Below are 20,881 nucleotides of genomic sequence, written 5' to 3'. Positions count from 1 at the left end.
AGTGTATGTATATTTTTTATTACTATTTATTTGTTGTTGGCACATTTCTTAAAGGAACACGCCGACTTTTTGGGACTTTAGCTTATTCACCGTATCCCCCAGAGTTAGATAAGTCCATACAGACCTTTTTCATCTCCGTGCTTGCTGTAACTCTATCTGACGCACCCACCGCTAGCCTAGCTTAGCACAAAGACTGGATGTAAATGGCTCCAGCTAGCATACTAATCCCAATAAGTGACAAAATAACGCAAACATTTTCCTATTTACATGTTGTGATTTGTATAGTCACAGAGTGTACAAATAACAAGGTCATATGAGACACAGCCATCTTTTAACCGTATAAATATTGGGAACTATATTCTCAGAAGGCGAAGCACTGCTAATTGGGCGGAGTGATTACCGCAGCACCTGAGACGCACCGTGGTGAGGAGCAGAAAGTTCGTTCAGAGTTGGAGTAATAGAGTCAGCAATTACAAGATAGTAAAAGCATAGTTTATCATGGGTGTTCGCTGTATTGTAAAGAGCTGCGACAATGAACAGGGGAGACCAGGAACCGAACCTTGTCCACAGCCGCCATCTCAACCAGGCTGAACCAACTATGGCGCTCCTGGACCACTAGGGTGGACATCGCTAGACCGACCGTGCACGCTGCGAGTGCGGAGCTCACTCATGAGCACTCGGTCTAGACTACCCTCGTGCATGTCCATGAGTGTCTTGGCCTGATAGACCTGCAACAACGGCATGGCATGCAAAGAGGAGGCGGCTTGCCCGCAAGCTTTGTAAGCTCTGACCGTCAAACCTGACGCAAGCTTACTGGCCTGCGAGGGGAGACAAGGATCCCCCAGATGCAGCGGCCATCGGACACAGGTGCACCTGTGTCGCGACAGACCGCTCCACTGGAGGGATAGCCTCATAACCCTTCACCACTCCTCCCTCAAGGGTAGCGAAGAACCACTCAGGAAGTGTTTGGCAGTAAAAGGTGCCTTTCACGACCTAGTAAGCTCTCTATGCACTTCGGGAAAGAAGGTCACTGGGGGCGGCGGTCTGAGAACCAGCACGGCCCGAGATACCAATCATCCAACCGGGACTGAACGAGACACGGTAGAAGGTTCCACTCGAGCCCGACAGCCTCGGTGGCCCAATTCAGCATAGCTGACAGTTCTGGATCCGGCGCGGGCAACGTTATGCTCCCAGAGGGAGATAACACAGTCAAGTCATCATCTCCAGAGGCCAGCTCACCTTCCAATGCTGCAATCGGTGTCCTGTCCTCTGGGGCAGCCCCGGGTGAAACGGCCGACCCACCCATTACAGATGGACCAGCACGCTCAACGGGGGACTCCAACGGCTACGGTGGAAGGGAGGAGTGAGGAGCCCACAGGGAATGGTTACCGGGCGAGACATCCAACACTATCCTCCTATCACCAACCCCACGCGGCACCCGAAGGCGGGGCGTGGTAATGGGGACTCGCGCTTCGCGGACGAAGGCAAGTCTCAATCTCAACACCGCGACAGTCATATTCCCGCAATGGGAACATAAACCGTCCACAAAAGCTGCTTCAGCGTGCTGTAAGCCCAAACACGTGATGCGACAATTGTGACCGTCAGAGAGGAACAGTGAACGACCGCATCCAGAAACGCACGGGTGGAATGACATCTTGAAAAAGACGCAAACGCACCCGTGTTGCTCTTTCAGGAAATAGGACCCATCACAAGTGCCGGAGCACACAGGGGAATGACCGCGGCAACACTGAACAGTGAACTAAAACAGTGAAGCACTCACTTTTCCGCCCTCTAACCAGCCGTCAACACACACAAACATTTAGAAATTTGTTGCTGTTAAAACAGCAGTTGAGAGCTCAAAGCTCGCGATCACCGCTGCACTCGTGCTGTAGAAACCACCAGCACTGGGAGAGTCTTCCAGAAGAACACCGACACCGCTCGTTGTAAACAACAGCACTCTTCAGAGACATCAAACGATCGGCACCGAAGCGACTACGTCTGACGTTTTCGACTGAAAGGGAACTAGTAACTATAACTAATAACTTTTTTAAAGTAACTTACCCAACACTGTGCTTTAATAAAGATGAACCTATATTTAATTTCTACAGTGAACAAATAGTATTAAAGTGATGAGAGCAGATTGTAGGATAAGTATGCCGTGTAAAGTGTGAGTACCAAGCAGCATCTCCAGGTGCTCCCTTGAGAACCAGACCAAAAAAGTTATGTGCACTCCTGCATATAACATATAATATAAATGTGTAGGCTATACAGTAAATACTCAGCTAATCTTTAATTAGTTCTGTACATAATAATAATAATAATAAATACTTAAAATAAAATTCAAATACATGTTTTGAAGTCTGATTTCAGTGACTGGTCACCAGGGAGGAGCTCACATGTCGCCAGACAAGGAATTCAAATAAATGTACTATCGAAATGAGAGATATGTAAGGATGATTAGGATTTCAGTCTGCATGCACAGTACTTTCAGAAACATCTTTGTGATGCTACACTAGGGCACATCCTCAGTGATATTACCTGGGGTCACAGGGTGTATTGGGTCTTTCCAATAGCATACACCCTCGCCTAGGCGACCCGACCAGGGTTGATCAGACCCCGACCTGTGCCCTAGCAGCAACCCACAGATCTGCCCTCTTTAACCAGAGCCATCTGGATGCTTTCTCAGCTGCATCTGTGGTGGTGTGAATGACTGAGTGCCGTGTATGCCCTGCAAAGCGACTATAGCCTGCAAAACCCCGACACCCGACCTCCACGGGCCAACACTTGGCTCTCCAACCTTTCCTCTGGCAGTTGTTCCTTAATTCTTAATAGTTAATAATTATATATTACATATAAATAATTCAATCTCACATTAGATATTCTGTTTTTCAATTATCCACTATTTGATTTATGTCCATTGTTGTGATTCCTTAGGTTAAACTTGAGTTTTCATTGGTACATCTTGTCTTCCATGTGCTCTGTTTACTAAACGATGTTTGACTTAATCAACAGCACTGGCTAAATTAGAGTTAGTTATCCTCACAAATCAGACGGGCCACTTGGAGCTGTTGCCTCATTTAAAGCACAGCCTGCCTGTGGCGAGAAGGACGAGGCCGAATGACGTGAGAACGGCGCGAGGCCGGTGGCGTGAGTGGTAATGAGCGACACCTGTGAGACGCACCGGTCTCGCATCTCTCACGGAGGAGCGGAAGCATAAAGGAGGAGCGACGAAGAGTGAAGATCGAGAGAGGAACAGGCCTTATTTTATGTTGTGTTTTGTTTCTGTGGCCAGCAGTCGTCCGTGAGGGGCTGCTGGTTTTACTTTCATTTTTGTATTTGTTTATTTATTAAAACCATTGAACGTTCGCCGGTTCCCGCCTCCTTCTTCCCATAACAACGAACCCCGTTACATTGGTGCCGAAACCCGGGAGGAAGGAGGGACACGCTGTCGGAGAGCCCTCGCTGCTGAGGGGGATCGCGGTGCTGAGGAGGTCGGGTAGCACGAGGGAGCCATGGCCGCCGATTGTTGCCCGAGGCGATGGTGCTGGAGCGATGTAACAGCAGGTGGGACAGGGACCTCGCTGCCGTGCTCCTGGGTCGAGGAGGGGTGCCTGCTGTCCGAGAGGGAGCGGAGGAGTCGCTCCCGTTCGCCGTGGGCCGGAGCCTGTTGCCGTCGGCCTTGATGGGGGCGGAGCAGGGAACGGAGGACTCGCTGCCGGCTGCCCTCGACCGGAGGAGCCATCGCCGTCCGCCAGGAGGCGGAGGAGTGTCGAACCTTTCCCCAACGGATGTCCAGCATGGCACCGCGAGTGAGTCTCTCAGCTGGCTGAGGACCGAGCGGCAGTGTGTCCGGGAACCGGACCATGATTTTTTTTTTTCTTCTCCTCTCTCCCCTCTCTCGTATCTGTCGCTCCTCATGCTTCCGTCTCCTGTTCTCTCGCCTCGTCTATCCATACCCCCAGGTGCCGCGGCCACCGTGATCGGTTCCCCCGGAGGGGGGAGGGGGGGAGTAAAGCGCAGTCTCATGGGTACCCCCCGGCCTGCGAGGGGCGATGGGGGTATGTGGCGAGCAGGACGAGGCCGAGTGACGTGAGAGCGGCGCGAGGCCGGTGGCGTGAGTGGTAATGAGCGACACCTGTGAGACGCACCGGTCTCGCATCTCTCACGGAGGAGCGGAAGCATAAAGGAGGAGCGACGAAGAGTGAAGATCGAGAGAGGAACAGGCCTTATTTTATGTTGTGTTTTGTTTCTGTGGCCAGCAGTCGTCCGTGAGGGGCTGCTGGTTTTACTTTCATTTTTGTATTTGTTTATTTATTAAAATCATTGAACGTTCGCCGGTTCCCGCCTCCTTCTTCCCATAACAACGAACCCCGTTACACTGCCTTTACTTCATAGTATTTACAATAACAGAGAGAGTGTTTGGTTGAGTTCCAACCCTTTTTAGTCCTCTCTGTTTCCTTTCTGGCCTTATAATCCTTTATAATAAGCTGAATAGTCTAAGGTCACTTCTAATAAGCTGTGCAGGTGACACTGCAAATCCATTCATAGCTAAAAGGTTTGGAGGAGAATACTGACAGCTGGATCGAAGGATGATACTACAGAGAGATGGAAATCACCAAGGATGACATTATTATCACAGTACTTGGCTTATGATATGATACATATTGCAATGTTTTATGTACAATAAGGTTTATTTTTACTGCATGATCAGTTTACTCTAGCTAAAAATTAGAAATTTATTCAGAAAGAAAATTAATTCTTGATAGTTTAAATTTCAATTTCAAATAAAATGTTCACTTAAATAATTTTGTTTCCATTGGTGTTAATGTAGCATTGCTAAAACAGCATGGGACTGCATTATTTAAGAACACGTGCTGAAATGCTTAGTTGTATTGAACAAGCTGAGAAAATATGTAGCCTATCTGTCTTTATAATTGACCGAATAGACCTTTATAATTCATCGAAAATTAAAATTGTCATTATTTACTCACTTTCATGTTTCATATCTTTTTCTGATACTGTTTTGTTTCCTGTTGTTTTTCGTACAATGACAATACTGACCATGTTTGTCAAGCTCCAAAAAAAAAAAAAAAAAAAAAAAAAAAAACATAGGCCTAAGTATTAATTAATATACCATATTAGCATACATTTTTTTTATAAGTAGCCTATTTAAGTATTTTGGTGCCATATGATAACTTTCTGTGAGGAACAAACCTTAAATTGAAGTTGTTATCGCTTTTGTTAGTCGAGTTGTTTCACTCTAGAACGGACTACAAAATCCAAATGGATTACAAAAATGGTCGTGCCAGTTTTGACTTTGTTAATGGCACACACCTGATATGAGAACTGCAGTGGAGAGGAATGAATGATAACAAGAAAGAATCTGTCAAAAAAGACTTATGCTGCGTCCAAATTCGCCTACTTATAATACGCCCTAAAAGTATGTACTCTTTTTGTGAAGAAAAAGTACACACTTTTGAGTGTGTAGCAAAAGAGTAGGCAAGCTTTGGGACATAGGCCTACTGCTTCGTCATCATTAACGGACAGATCTGTCGCGTGCATCCTGTCACTGTAAACTGCCCTGTCAATCATCTCGTCACAGTTAAAATCCTCCATTCAATCTAAGTTCATTTCTTACGGTTTCGGAGAGAAATGTTGTAGCACGTTCATCTGCCAGTCGTGGGTCTTTCATGCCGAGACTCTCCTCATGTGTTTGGATTTTGAATATAATAATGCATTTAAAAGTTAATGGCTAAACATATCTTTGCAAAAGTTCACAATGCTGCTGCAGATGCAATATAATGTGGACAACATTGAATAAATACATTTTCGTCAGGTTAGATACTGATAATTAATCACTCAAACCCCTTTATCTCAACCTCTCTACATAACCGTCGGACTCACGTGTCCTCCATGTCTGTAGTTTTTGAACACTTTTCACTTGTGTTTGTAGTTCTAACCGAATCCTCGCCCAACGCGCGATGGGTTGTGGGCAATATCAGCCGTTAGAGTGCGCATCGATCTGCACTTCGGATTCTGACCGGATATAGTAGACCATCCGGGTCTCTTTGGAACACTCATTTCAGCATACTACGATTTGGGACGTACTAATTCTATCTTGGAATACTATTTAGGACGGATATGCGAATTGGGACGCAGCATTACATTTCAGTATTTTCCACACACAAAACTGTCATGTGACTTCAGAAGACTTAGGGATATAGTGCTCAAGTTGGGAGTGTTTTGTATCAAGGTGTTATTGGAGCTTGACAGACTTGAACTGTTGTTGGATGAAGCATAGGCCTACTCAAACATCATGAAGAATTAAACATCACGGGTAAGTAAGTAAAAAAAAAAAAAAAAAGAAGCATGTTTCATTTCTAAAGGGTTCTTTAATGTTCATTGTGGTGAAGAGTGCATCTTGTGCTTGGGTTGACAACAGTAGGCCAACGGGAATTTCGATTTGATGCTTTAATCAAAAAGTAATTACCGTGTTAATGGAAATGTAATGACCAGTCTTCTCTTTCTTCCTGTCAACACCATGCATTACAAATGGCAACAATGATTATATTGAGCATGTTAGGCCTATGGGCTCTATTTCCGGTGAAGGTTTAAGGATGCTGGATTACTTCCACCGATCGTAGAGTCCAATGCTATACCGAAATTTGTATTGGTTTTTATACTCTATTGCTATACTAAAGAAACGTTAGTCACAAAAAAACAGACAAAACAGACACCCCTCATTTTGTTTATGCTTCTGTGTTTATTATATTAAATAAACATAACTATATATAAATACATCTAAACGTATTAAAGTTTCGTTTCAAAGACGAGAGGACAGTACATTTTGAAGACTCTGCCATAATCCCGTTTTCCTCGGTTTTCGTCCGCTTTAAATCTCCCCAACTGGAAACGCAAGAGCATCCTTGCGTCAAACGCGGAAGTCATGCGTGCATATAGTCCATTGCCAGCAGAGGGCTGTTTCATAAAAGACGCTAAGAAAAGCGGGGATTAAACTCCAACACCTGACTTGAATGAACCTAACAAATTCATAAAAGGAAATTGAAGTTCACGCAATCCTACTAATTTGATCCAGGTTTATCTAGTCTGGATAATTGCGTGTGTACGGGTGCACGCACGCTTTTCTTAAGCAGCCCAGTCGATCATGGATCAAATCGATCCACCACCGCAAACAGCATATTTTGTGTGGTTTTATGAGTGTGCTGTTTGTGCTGTTTTACATTTCACAGGTATATTCTCCATATGTAAATGCAAATATTTCCATTTGGCTGCTAAACTTCACATTGAACGAGCGCTGCTGTGCGCAGGCGCGCCAAATAGGAACACAATAATTCTGACTAAAATATTAATTTTGAAAAAATAATATGCGACATTTTATAACACCAGAAATATCTTCTAACTATAATAATTTATATTTAGGATGTTGGATAAGTTGCGGTGACTCATAGCCTATATTTTCTACTTAAAATAATAATAAACATTTAACAGAAGTAATTCAGGGAAGACAATTTTAAGAACCAAACATAATTTGGGTATAGGACCCATGCTACTTAATAACTATATTTTATTTATTTATTTATTTATTTAATATTGTTATATAAATAATATTACTTGAATAACTTCTTAGGAATTATGTGTCATTGTAAGAGTTTGATATACATATGTGAATATTAAATTTTTATTAATATTTATTAATATTTTTTGTATTTTTTCCCTTTTTTCATATGTAAAATGTCTAACTATGTACTTATTGGTTATTGTTCTAATATGTTTATTTTTATGTGTTGGTGGGTATTGTCACAAAAGGAAAAAAGAAAGGAAAAAAGTAGAAGGAAAAATAAGGAATAATTATTGGGGGAAAATATTAACTTTAAAGGAACTATCCATTTGTATAATTGTGTTAAATGTGTTTGAATTGAAAGACATAATAAAGTACATAAAATATATATATATATGCTAAATGTTTTGTTGTTGGACATTAGATGTGCCTTATTTAGAATTTTAAACCTACAAGTATGTGTATTTTTATGATAGCAATAACTGTAAAGTGACTATTGTAATGGGGTAAATCACATAGGCTAATACTGTAGGCTAATAAGCTCAGATTCATTTTACCAGTTAAAATTTAGTATGTGCTTTTGTAAATATTTATTTTTAATTATGTGATTTTAACTTATGCTTTAAAAAGCTTTTTCTTAAGATCGTAATTTTCTAATGTTATTATAATAACCATAAAAAATGTACTACAGCTGCCAAACAAAACCAGAGAGAAATGTATTCAAAAATCTTAAAAACAATCTAATTAAATCTTTGGCACAAAATATTCAGCCAGTAAGAAAGGAAAACCTGTAGGATATATATATTGTGTGTATATATTTTATATATTGTGTGTGTCATTTTTATCAATCTTGTATGTTTATGTTCAGTTATTTCACCTTAATGGCCATGAAAATGACCTATTAATTGTCGTTAAAGTGAAATTACTAAACTTAAATATACGAGCCTAATAAAAATGCTCATTTTAGAAGAAATGAGACAAGACCTACAAACGTGTTCAATATTGTATAATATCAATTGTTTATTTAATATATATATATATATATATATATATATATATGAAACAACGTTAACATAAACATTTCACATACAATATGAACACATTTAGGTCCATATTGTCTCATTTATCATCGTAGCCTTATTTAAGTTGATTTTCTGTATCTGTATTTATTTTTGGACTGATAGTGAAGTCAAATAATGGTATGCGAGAGTGTTATGGGGTAATATCATTGTGTTCCTGTCAGTAATGTGCACACAAACACACACAGTACAGTATTGTGATTTACTGTTTTTGCTATATTTAGCAATATCCTGAAGCCTGATTATTTACATTTTATTGTATTATTGTTGTCATTATGTTTTAATATGCATAGCAGCTAGTTTGTAATATTGCCGATTTCAGATATCATATAACTAGAGATTTGCAACTTGCGCAACACAGTTGTACATCTCCAATACGAAACATTTGATTTGCAAGCAACATCATAGCCTACTGTTATACGAATCACTCTTACACTCAAAATTCTTCGGCTGAATTAAATTCAATTATTGACAGTGGTTGCAGATATTTGAAATGGGATTTCTTAGTTGTAAATAAACTGTGAACTCTACTTTAATACATTTTCAAATGTATCCAACTAAAAAACAACAAAACCCATAACTACCAGAGGGCTGTTCCATAAAACAAGATTAGAATATTTAGTTAGTCAGACTTACTGTCGGTTGATTCTGTTTCATGAAGCACACTTAAAATAGTTCAAACTCAGTTAGTCTGGCAACTTATGCTGGGAAACTAACCTGGTCCAGGGCAGGCTAACTATCAGGCGAAGCCTGAGTTGTTATGGTGCGTTCAAGTCATCTCATATAGGTCGTATTTACGAGTTGAACGCACTTGAACGCCATGTCGTAAATACCAGTGGGGAGCTCGGGATAAGCCCCGATCTTTACGAGTTGGGGGCGTGTCACTGAGAAACATGGTGGAATATCACAAAACTTCAAGGTATTTAGCAATGATGTTGTCAGGCTTTTCTATTTACAGCGCAGTAAGCTAATTGCCTGGACAGAATAGGATGGCATTATAATATAACAATGCAAGATGTAATGATAAAGTTGGCAGTGGCTTCATAAATTAATTAAAAACATAAAAAAAACAAAGTAGCCTACACCTGATGGCTACTTATGGAAAGAATTAGAAGCAAACATATTGACCTTGGCAGGCTTGCTAATTTTGTTGTGAGTAACACTGAATATGATAGGTGGCGCTGTTCAGCCTCATATTCAGCTGCTTTAGCAAAAACGGTGTACATTTATTCATCCGAGCAATTTTCTCCCTCTCCTGTGCTTGGTCTTACACTTCCTTTCCCCCCATTCCCTCCACGCGTGCCTGACTTTATTCCTGCCTCCACTCAAACAATTCCCTCTGCCTGTCAAGCACACGCACATTTGTGAGTATAAAACAATCAGGATTGTTTTTCCTTCAACCAGCTGCACTTTGTCATTAGTGAAACCAAAGCAGTTACAGTAGATGTGGGTCAAAAGGCTTGACGGCACAGCAAAGCCATCTACACTGCAGAACTGCTTCCTGTCTTGGTACCCATCTGTTATTACCATGAAACAATTTTGGTCAAGCTACTCGCTTACAGAAAATGAGCTAAAATGGATCTAGCGCTGTTGCCTTGAGTTGACATTGTGAAACTGCATGATTTGTAAATTATGCGTGGAGGGCCACTTATAATATATTTTAATATACATGCTGCGGGCCATTTGAAATTCATCCCCGGGCCGGACTCTGGACACCCCAGCTGTACGGTGTTGAAACGTCCATTGTAGCATGTTTCGATTTGACATGTTCATGACCTGTTTAATCTTTGAAGGTCTAAATGCAACGAAATTTGGCTTGCACTCCTGTAACCAAAGCTGAATGTATTTTCATATAACGCGTAGCCATGCCGTAAAATCTCACTATAGGTTGAGATTGATCTGAGTGGATGGTCAAATTTTAGATGGTACCTGGGGGGCTCAGTGTTGGGTAGATAAACCCATGAAAGGCATTCTAATGATAGTCAATGAATAATATACTGTGTTAAGAGGTTGTATTTTAAAATAAAAAAATCTTACAGACTTCACCTTTAATTTAAAAATAGTAATTAATGCATGCTGCAATGAAATTTAGGAATTTGTTTTACATAACATTTACTTCATTAGAAATAACTAAACTCTACATTTGCATACAGCATAGAGTGAATATGACATAGCAACCAACTGGATATAATGCTGCATAGAAATCAATAATTTAAAGTTTGTCCAGTGATAGCTGAATACATCAGATTGACGTGGACATACCTACACTGCTGGATTTGCTAGCGTTTGTGAGGTTGGTGGAATTAAATATTTATTAGATATTTAAAGACTTGGTGTAAATGCCTATTTGCTAAATGCAGGTATAGAAGGTATTACAGCATATCCATTTCTATTACTAATAATAGAAAGTTAAACATTATCATATAATTTCATATTCTCCTTACTTTCTTTGTTTAACAACAAACAAAACAAAACGGTTAAACAAAAACAGCAAACTAATGAAGATTGACGTCAAACCCGGAAGTTTAATTCGCCGCTGGTTCCTTCGAGATTTTCCTATGGGGTTTTATAATGGGGTTTTTCAACTTATGAGTAAAATAAAGCCTGTGGTAAATATTACTTGGCGTTACTTTGTCGTTTTGTTCTAAAGCATACAATGCACCCACTTTATCATCATCCGTCTTGCTTATTAAAAACATACTTTTTCAATTTACGTTGTAGAACAAAACATCAAAGTATAGTCAAGTTATGTTTACCGCAGGCTTTATTTGACACACAAATTGAAAATATTTAAACATTTATTGGGTAAATTGGGTTTTAAATTAATATGTTGTGTGATATGTTTTATATATTGTATGTGTTTTAATGATGCACCCTACTAGAGTGGCTCTATAATTTCATTGTACTTAAATGCAATGACAATAAAGGAATTCATTCATTCAAAAACCTAGTTATTAAACCCCATTGGAAAATCTCGAAGGAACGAGCGGCGAATTAGTCTTGTGGAGTCTGAAATCTTACATGGACCCCTCTATAGCCACTCCAGTGTGTTTGCACTCAAAATAAATGTCCCACTCTTATAACAATCCATATTGTTAAAAGCGCTTTATAAATTAAGGTGACTTGACACTTATCAGCCAAATAGAAAATCGTATTTGCCAAAGCCGATAATTAAAAAAAATGTCAAATATTGGCCGATATATTGGCTGATTGTTAATGAGACTGAATTTTTATAAATATATTTTATATATTTATATATATTTTTTTATATTTATAACAAATGTTATGTGTATAGTATGTTGTTCTGTATCTAAATATAAAGACACCATATTGTCAGGTTGAGTGCAGGTAGCTAAAGACGAGGACAGAAGGTTCTGCAGTATAGTTGATTTATTTACAAAACTTAACTTCAGGAACATACAGGAACAAAATAATAAACTCCAGAACTTCAGTAATACAAACACACACAACCATACACGGAAGACGACCAACCAACACTGAGGGAAAACACAGGGCTTAAATGAACTGGGACTAATGGGATAATTAACTGAACACAGGTGAAGAAACTGAACAAACGAGGAGGGTGAAAAACTAACATGACTAAACCAAAATCACAAGACAGGGGGAAACAAGATTACAAAACTGAACTAAACACACTGAAAACGTGACAGAACCTCCCCGAAGGCGCGTCCTCGCGCCGTATAACATCCAAAGGGGTGGGCGCCCTGGAGGCTGACAAGGGCATGGTGGTGCAGGGACGGGAAGCCTCCAGGGTGGAGCTGACAGCTCGGGGAACCGGGGTGGAACGGGCTGTGGGCGTGGCCATGGAGGAGCAGGCTGTGGGCGTGTCCATGACGGAGCAGGCTGAGGGCATGGCCCTGGCGGAGCTTTCGGACCCTCGGGCATCCAGGGCGGAGCTGTCGGACCCTCGGGCGTCCAGGGCGGAGCTGTCGGACCCTCGGGCGGCCATGGCGGTGAGGACCCTTCAGGCGGCCACGGTGGCAAATGCCTAGCAGAAGTTCCAGGGATCCCCAACTGAGCCGGAGAGACACCAAGCCGAGGCAACACCACAGGTCTGGAGGGCCAAGGCGGATCTGCAGGCTCATGGGACCGAGGCGGAGAAGGGGCTATGGAAGCCCGTGGCGTAACCAGTACGAGGGAGGACGACTGAGAAGCAGGAGGGAAGATGGAGCCCGGTGGAGCAGAAGGGATGCAGGGCAGAGGCGCAGCCGGCAGCACGGAGTCCAGAGGTGGAACCAGGGTGACAGCTGACCAATGCGAGGAAGGAAGGAGTGAGCCTGGTGGAGCTATAGGGCTGACAAGACCCGGCGGAGGTGAGGGCACAATGAGCCGAAGAGAAGCTGCAGGGTCGGAGGACCAAGGTGGAGTCAGAGGTTCAGGGGATTGAGGCAAGGACAGGGGATCCACTGACCAGGGCGATGCTGAGGCCTGGAGTCCCGGAGGCGGCTCCACAGCAACACTGGCGGGTAGCTGTGGATGGGCAGCAGGGTCAACAGGGCTCAGTAGAGGCAAAACAGTAGAGCATGAAGACACCAACAGCGGAGGTGGGAGAGGGAGGCTGGGTGGGATCAGCGATGAAGGCCTTGAGCTGGGCAGGACCAGCGGCAATGAGGGCTTGGAGCTGGGCTCTATGCTGGACGGGACCAGCTGTGAAGGCTCTGCTGGGCTGGACGGAACCAGCGGCGAAGAGGGCTTGTTGCTGGACGGAACCAGCGGCGAAGGAAACTCTGGACAGGACAGGTTCTGGCGGAGGATCAGCGGGCTCTGGCGGAGGATCAGCGGGCTCTGGCGGAGGATCAGCGGGCTCTGGCGGAGGATCAGCGGGCTCTGGCGGAGGATCAGCGGGCTCTGGCGGAGGATCAGCGGGCTCTGGCGGAGGATCAGCGGGCTCTGGCGGAGGATCAGCGGGCTCTGGCGGAGGATCAGCGGGCTCTGGCGGAGGATCAGCGGGCTCTGGCGGAGGATCAGCGGGCTCTGGCGGAGGATCAGCGGGCTCTGGCGGAGGATCAGCGGGCTCTGGCGGAGGATCAGCGGGCTCTGGCGGAGGATCAGCGGGCTCTGGCGGAGGATCAGCGGGCTCTGGCGGAGGATCAGCGGGCTCTGGCGGAGGATCAGCGGGCTCTGGCGGAGGATCAGCGGGCTCTGGCGGAGGATCAGCGGGCTCTGGCGGAGGATCAGCGGGCTCTGGCGGAGGATCAGCGGGCTCTGGCGGAGGATCAGCGGGCTCTGGCGGAGGATCAGCGGGCTCTGGCGGAGGATCAGCGGGCTCTGGCGGAGGATCAGCGGGCTCTGGCGGAGGATCAGCGGGCTCTGGCGGAGGATCAGCGGGCTCTGGCGGAGGATCAGCGGGCTCTGGCGCAGGATCAGCGGGCTCTGGCGCAGGATCAGCGGGCTCTGGCGCAGGATCAGCGGGCTCTGGGCTGGTTAGGATCAGCACATTATGGGACTCGGAACTGGACGGGATCAGCGTTTCATGGGACTCAGAACTGGATGGAACCAGCATTTCGGGGAACTTATGACTGGATGACTCATGGGCCAGAGCTGAGGTGTGTATAGCCCACACACACAGAATCGCCGCAGACATCACAATCAGCGCTGTGTCTTCTTGTGTGGACTCTCATGCGGTGTGCTCAGTCTCTGGTAGGCAGGTGACGGGCTCAGGCTCTGGTAGACATTTGATGGGCTCTGGCGGATTGACGATGGGCTCAGGAACTACTGGACTCGGAACTGGTTGGAGTGGAAAATCTTCCACCACGTATTTCGATCCACATACCCATAGCGTGTGATCCACGAACTCCAGGAAAGACTGGTCGAGACTCTCTACCAGAAGTAGCTGGGCCAGAGGGTCTTTCAATCCACCCGAGAAACTCTGTGTAAGTTCCTCTTCCTCCAACGACATGTCATCATAAAGGTCTAAGTAAAGACCCGCATATTCTTTGAGTGAGAGCTCCTTTTGAAAGAGGATAGGTGTGTTAATAGGTTTCACCTTTTTCTTCTGGTGACATCTCCTCTGGCTCATCTTCGGTTTTTTTAGGGGTTGGTCGTTCTGTCAGGTTGAGTGCAGGTAGCTAAAGACGAAGACAGAAGGTTCTGCAGTGTAGTTGATTTATTTACAAAACTTAACTTCAGGAACATACAGGAACAAAATAACAAACTCCAGAACTTCAGTAATACAAACACACACAACCATACACGGACAACGACCAACCAACACTGAGGGAAAACACAGGGCTTAAATGAACTGGGACTAATGGGATAATTAACTGAACACAGGTGAAGAAACTGAACACAAACGAGGAGCGGGAAAAACTAACAGGACTAAACCAAAATCACATAGACAGGGCGAAACAAGATTACAACACTGAACTAAACACACTGAAAACGTGACACATATAGTATTGGTTGATTGTTGTTTGACCTGAAAACATTAAATAGAACTGAAACTTGAATTTATTGATTTGTGTTATATTGTGTTATTCTGTTATCATGGATATGTAATTAAACTTTTAGGAAAATGTTCTGCTATGAGAAATAATATACTTAATATTATACCATGGTTACTATTATTACACCAATGTAAAAAGTTGTGTTGTCTGCTAAAAACGAATCCAGTGTGCAAATCATGAATAAGATGTTATTTGAAGAAAAAGCACACAGAGAGAAAAGCTCAATCACACCCGTGTGTTTTACCTGAAAAAAGCTGTGCAGATTTTCAGTGTTTGGCAGTGTGGAAATGGTTGTTATAACACACGCCTCATGTTTTTCACAATCCCAGGGGAAACTGACGGCACCCGTGGGAGTCTAGCCAATGGGACTCTCAGGTACCAATACTTCCCTTCCCAAACCCATCTTGGAGTAGCAGACGGGAAAAAGACAGTGGCGAATGTGAAGTATGTCCCCACGGGAGAAGGTATGAGATTGGAGGATGGAAAAATGGCTCTGTGGTGGAACGTGATTCATTCTGAAGTGTTTTGATAGCGAGTCTCAAATCACAAATCTCACACGAGGACAAGGGTCCTGTAAATATTGTCTCCAGACCATCAACCCCACCCTACGGCTTCAGACTTGTACCGCAATGATTTAAAACTAGGCCCTACCTCTTTTTTCTGTTTTAAAGTGGTAAAACAGCGGAGGATATCTTGAGGATTGTTTAAATGAGCGCATGAGGTGACCTGGTACATCCCAGTGTTGTGTGACAAATAAGAAATGGTACTTATTGCTCTGTCATAGTGTTTACAATTAGTATAATGTGGGCTTTCGGTGGCAGTGTTGTAAATGCTCAGGGAGCTGTAACACAGCACTCTAATGATTTAGTAAGGTGGGCACAGGATTTTAGAAGCGTTAGGTGAGCTAAAGTTGCTTTATTCATTAAGTTGCTGCCATGGTATTACATGTTTAGTTTTGGATCTGTTGCTTGCAGTACAAATGTAACGGTCTTTCCACTATCTACTGTGAAAACAAAGGGGGTCTGTTAGTATTGTCTATGAAAGCGGTGAACTGGTCAGGGTTTGACTTGTTAACAAGTGGTAGTTAGATGCCCTATAACTAAATTTCTCCTTGGTTAAAGGCTTTGTTTTATTCAGCAGCTGCAGATGGAGGACATGGAATCAAGGTAAAGTGAAAACAAGTGAATTATGAAAATAAAGTTTGATGCATCAGTTGCTAATTGGCTCATTAACCACTCCTACATTAAGCAGCTGACAGAAGATGAGAGGGTGCTTGGTGAAATGTAACAAAGACTAAAATAAGCAGAGTTTTTTTTATGGATTTATGTTCTCTGTAATTAGCTGCGTTCTGTGCAAATAATTAATATATGCCATCAGCTGCACTATTATGAACTATAGTCTGCAATCCATTAGCTGTTTTTGTCATTTATTTTATCACTAAATCTATATTAAACACAAAGCATTATTTTTTCTAAAGACGGCCTAAAAAAAGAAGATCTTAGGCTGTAGGAATCATAATTTGTACAAGCCCTTGTGAAAAAACAACTACACTTAAGGATACTTTTTGTATACTATGCACACTTTACAGAGAAAAACTGGCAACTGTGGTTGCCCTAATAATCTGCAAATCTGTAATACAGTAAAAATTTTAACATATTTACAGTACAGTCTGTAAATGTTAGAATTTAAAACTTTAATTTACAAAAAAAACAACTATTCTTTCCTGATAGTGCAGTGTGAAGACAAGGGGCGTAAAAATAATTGTTGGGTGGCGGCGTACATGTAGGAAAGTTCATCCTGCCATGGTTTTGCAACGAAAAGGTCTCTCCTCACCTGCTGAACCCTTGATGAAAAGGAATCAATCATTAAAATATGCTTTAATTTGGCAGTTGAAACAGAATTAAAATTTATGTATGTTAAAACTGCATTACTTATTCAAACCTCTCCAAAAGCTTCTCGTTGAGTGAGCAAACGTTGCAGCTGTTTGAGAGTCCTTTCTTCTTTACGGGGTTCCATGAAAAATGGATGATTTTGACCTATTTAATGCAAACGCATGGAGAAGGTTAAAGCAAATAAAGAGCCTTTCCGTGTTTGTTTGGCCTCCTCGCTGTGCCTCAAAACTCCTGTGAAGGTTTTGGAAGTAAATGTCATAAGTGCTTAGAAAAACAAGCACAAAGAAAAGACCTTCGCCTTACTCACAGAGTGGCTTGGGTGCATTAAATCATTACTTTCTCAAAGTTAATAATTTTCTTTTGGTACTTCGGACAAGTAAACACATTTCAATCCTATTTGATTGGCTTATATTACATTGGTGTTGTGTAATGTTTTAGATTTATTTTATTACTCACTACAGTGTCAGTGAGGACATGTTTTCTGCTATATAAATCTCAGGAGTCATAGGCTGGCTGATGGTGAATGTGTTCTGAAAATGTAGTTCATATTAGAAAAAGAAAGTTAATTACAAAGTAAAAAAGACGTTGTGTTTTTCATGTGACATTACACTGAATATGGTAATTTCAGTAGTTTCCTATTCATCATTTGATCAACTATCATAAATTTCTCATCTATTTTACTCTTTTTATATTCTCAAATAGGGTAATTTTATGATTTCATGTTAACTATATGGAACCATTTTTGGCATTGATCTGGAATCAAAAAGAGCTTCAGTCCATCTTTAGTTCAAGGTACTTCATGTGTTCTTATGGCATGACAATCTAAAATTGTCCCAATGCCTTTGCATAACTCATACACTTAATCCCAGTTAACATTGCCAGCAATTACATCACATCCTCTTTTAATTAGAACTCGAGCCTTGTGCCGCATATTAGAAGAGCACTGCAGCTCATACTTCAAGGCTTTTTCCCTGGTGTGTAACATATTCAAAACTTGTCAGTGTGTGATCTGTGGTCGAAGCTCAGAATGTCCGTCTGGACATGAAGCCTGATGTCTCTAAATAAAAGAGAGTTTTTTGGGGATTTAGTGTATTTATGCTCATGGATGACTTATGTCTTTGACAAGGTCCACAACATTTTCCTTTGCTCTGTGGTCACACATTCCTTAAAGCACCCACATGATAATTCCTTAATTAATCATTTTAAAGTTAGTATAATTCCATGCGCTAAATGATGTATTCATAGAATATATTAGGTAAGCATGTTAGTGTGCACATCCCATTGGAAATTCAATATCAGAGTTCTAATAAAAACTCAGACATATGGCTTGTATAAGTCTGATGTGAGAATTTCAAGGTGTTTCATTGCTAATAATTAATGTGCTGAAGACTTGAAGTTAATGTTGTCATGACAGCAGAGTTTGGACTTTTGTTAAGAGTTTGAATTATGCTCATAAATAATGTACAGGGTGTGATTTATTTGTGATTCATTATTCCACATGCACCTTGTCTGTACAGTAATGTAATAAGGACATCATCGAAAAGTATTCATTCTGTCTTGTCCTTTGCCCAAAGAATGAAATGGACGTATGTCTTATTCCCTCAGAGCATGCTAATGTTTAATTCTCTGGGAACAACAACTGTTGTGACTCATAGACATCTGGTTGTATAAATTGATTTGCACAATTGCACCCTAAAGTTTTGTTACATTTAAATGGATAGTTAGTACAGGCCTACCTAAAAATGAAAATTTGTCATAATTTACTCACTGTGAAGTTGTTCCAAACCTGTATGAATTTTGAACACAAAAGAAGATATTTTGAAGAATTTACTAGTAATGTTCCATCCATCCATACACATGTATGCTGCTGTTAAAGAGCTGATTTTCTTCTCTGAGATCAGTAAAGTGCCTTTTCTAATCTGCCTATATGTGTTTTGTTAGTTCTATGTAGTCTGAGTAATCTAAAAGAATAGCCGTCTTGTGTTGTTAGTCCTGCTCTAAGCAGGTATGGGTAATGGAACATTAATTTGCTCTGTATGAGCTTAAATCTGGGCTCTCTCACCTGTTTCCAGCTTTAATTATTGTGTGCTACATGTCTGGGGAATAGTGAAAGGACTCTGTGCTGGTCTCCTCATTTTAATGGTTTTAAAAGATGTCACGCTTATTTCCACATCAGTAGTGCCTGCTGGTAAGGGCTCTGGCTCTCTGAACTCCCCATTTTCTTTTCTGAATGTGAATAAGTATATTAATTTTAATAGCGAATAAGAAACCTGTTTCCAATTGTTATTAACCTCTGAATTATTGCCTTGGCATGCTCTGTATTGTCGGTTACCCAAACCCCCCACCCCACATACTCAAGTCTTCTTCCAAACTCTTTAAAATTACAACACATGATGACATACTTAAATTAAAAGCACCAGACTTTAGTTTTATTTATGACTGGCGTCTAATCACATCAAATGACCAAAGTAAGGGCTGCATTCAACATTAGTATGCATCTCTACTTATATTTTCTGCAACTCTGCCTGAAGTTATCTAGAGCTGTTATAATGCAGGAGGATGGCTGTACTCTGCCTTCTGTTTTGATGAAGATACTTTTGGAAAAACAGCTGTGCACAATGTCTGATTGGTAAATGGAATGAATATGCATAGGCGTCCCCATCTGCGCTTCGTGATTTCTTTGTCTCAATAATAATATATGGCTGTAACACTCCATGAACATGCTTTTAGCATCAGTCATTGTTACTCTGCCAGAGTATATAACTTAATTTGCCTCTCTGTCAGGATATATGAATTCATTAAATTATATTAGGGGTAACACGTTACTATTATATTATATTATATTATATTATATTATATTATATCCTAAGAAAGTACTGTTTAATATAAAGTAACTACATAGGTTAAGTTTTGGTTTAGGGTTACTACCTAGTTATTACCCAGTTATTGTAATTACCATAATACGAATGCAGTATGTACAAGTTGAACAAGACCATAAAATAAAGTGCTACCTAAAAATATACAGGTCCTTCTCAAAAAAATTTGCATATTGTGATATAGTTCATTATTTTCCATAATGTAATGATAAAAATTAAACTTTCATATATTTTAGATTAATTGCACACCAACTGAAATATTTCAGGTCTTTTATTGTTTTAATACTGATGATTTTGGCATACAGCTCATGAAAACCCCAAATTCCTGTCTCAAAAAATTAGCATATCATGAAAAGGGTCTCTAAACAAGCTATTAACCTAATCATCTGAATCAACTAATTAACTCTAAACACCTGCAAAAGATTCCTGAGGCTTTTAAAAACTCCCAGCCTGTTTCATTACTCAAAACCGCAATCATGGGTAAGACTGCCGACCTGACTGCTGTCCAGAAGGCCATCATTGACACCCTCAAGCAAGAGGGTAAGACACAGAAAGAAATTTCTGAACAAATAGGCTGTTCCCAGAGTGCTGTATCAAGGCACCTCCTGCGGTCCCCCAAGAAACATATAAACATCCAGAGCCAACGTGCACAGGCGTGTGCAGGAAATGGGCTACAGGTGCCGCATTCCCCAGGTCAAGCCACTTTTGAACCAGAAACAGCGGCAGAAGCGCCTGACCTGGGCTACAGAGAAGCAGCACTGGACTGTTGCTCAGTTTTGCATGTCATTCGGAAATCAAGGTGCCAGAGTCTGGAGGAAGACTGGGGAGAAGGAAATGCCAAAATGCCTGAAGTACCCACAGTCAGTGATGGTCTGGGTTGCCATGTCAGCTGCTGGTGTTGGTGCACTGTGTTTTATCAAGGGCAGGGTCAATGCAGCTAGCTATCAGGAGATTTTGGAGCACTTCATGCTTCCATCTGCTGAAAAGC

This window comes from Rhinichthys klamathensis, unplaced genomic scaffold (assembly GCF_029890125.1).
Source record: "Rhinichthys klamathensis goyatoka isolate OS25496 unplaced genomic scaffold, OSU_Roscu_1.1 h1tg000340l_1, whole genome shotgun sequence".
Taxonomy (NCBI): Eukaryota; Metazoa; Chordata; class Actinopteri; order Cypriniformes; family Leuciscidae; genus Rhinichthys; species Rhinichthys klamathensis.
The sequence above is the reverse complement of the archived record's forward strand: the minus strand, read 5'-3'. Positions refer to the sequence as shown.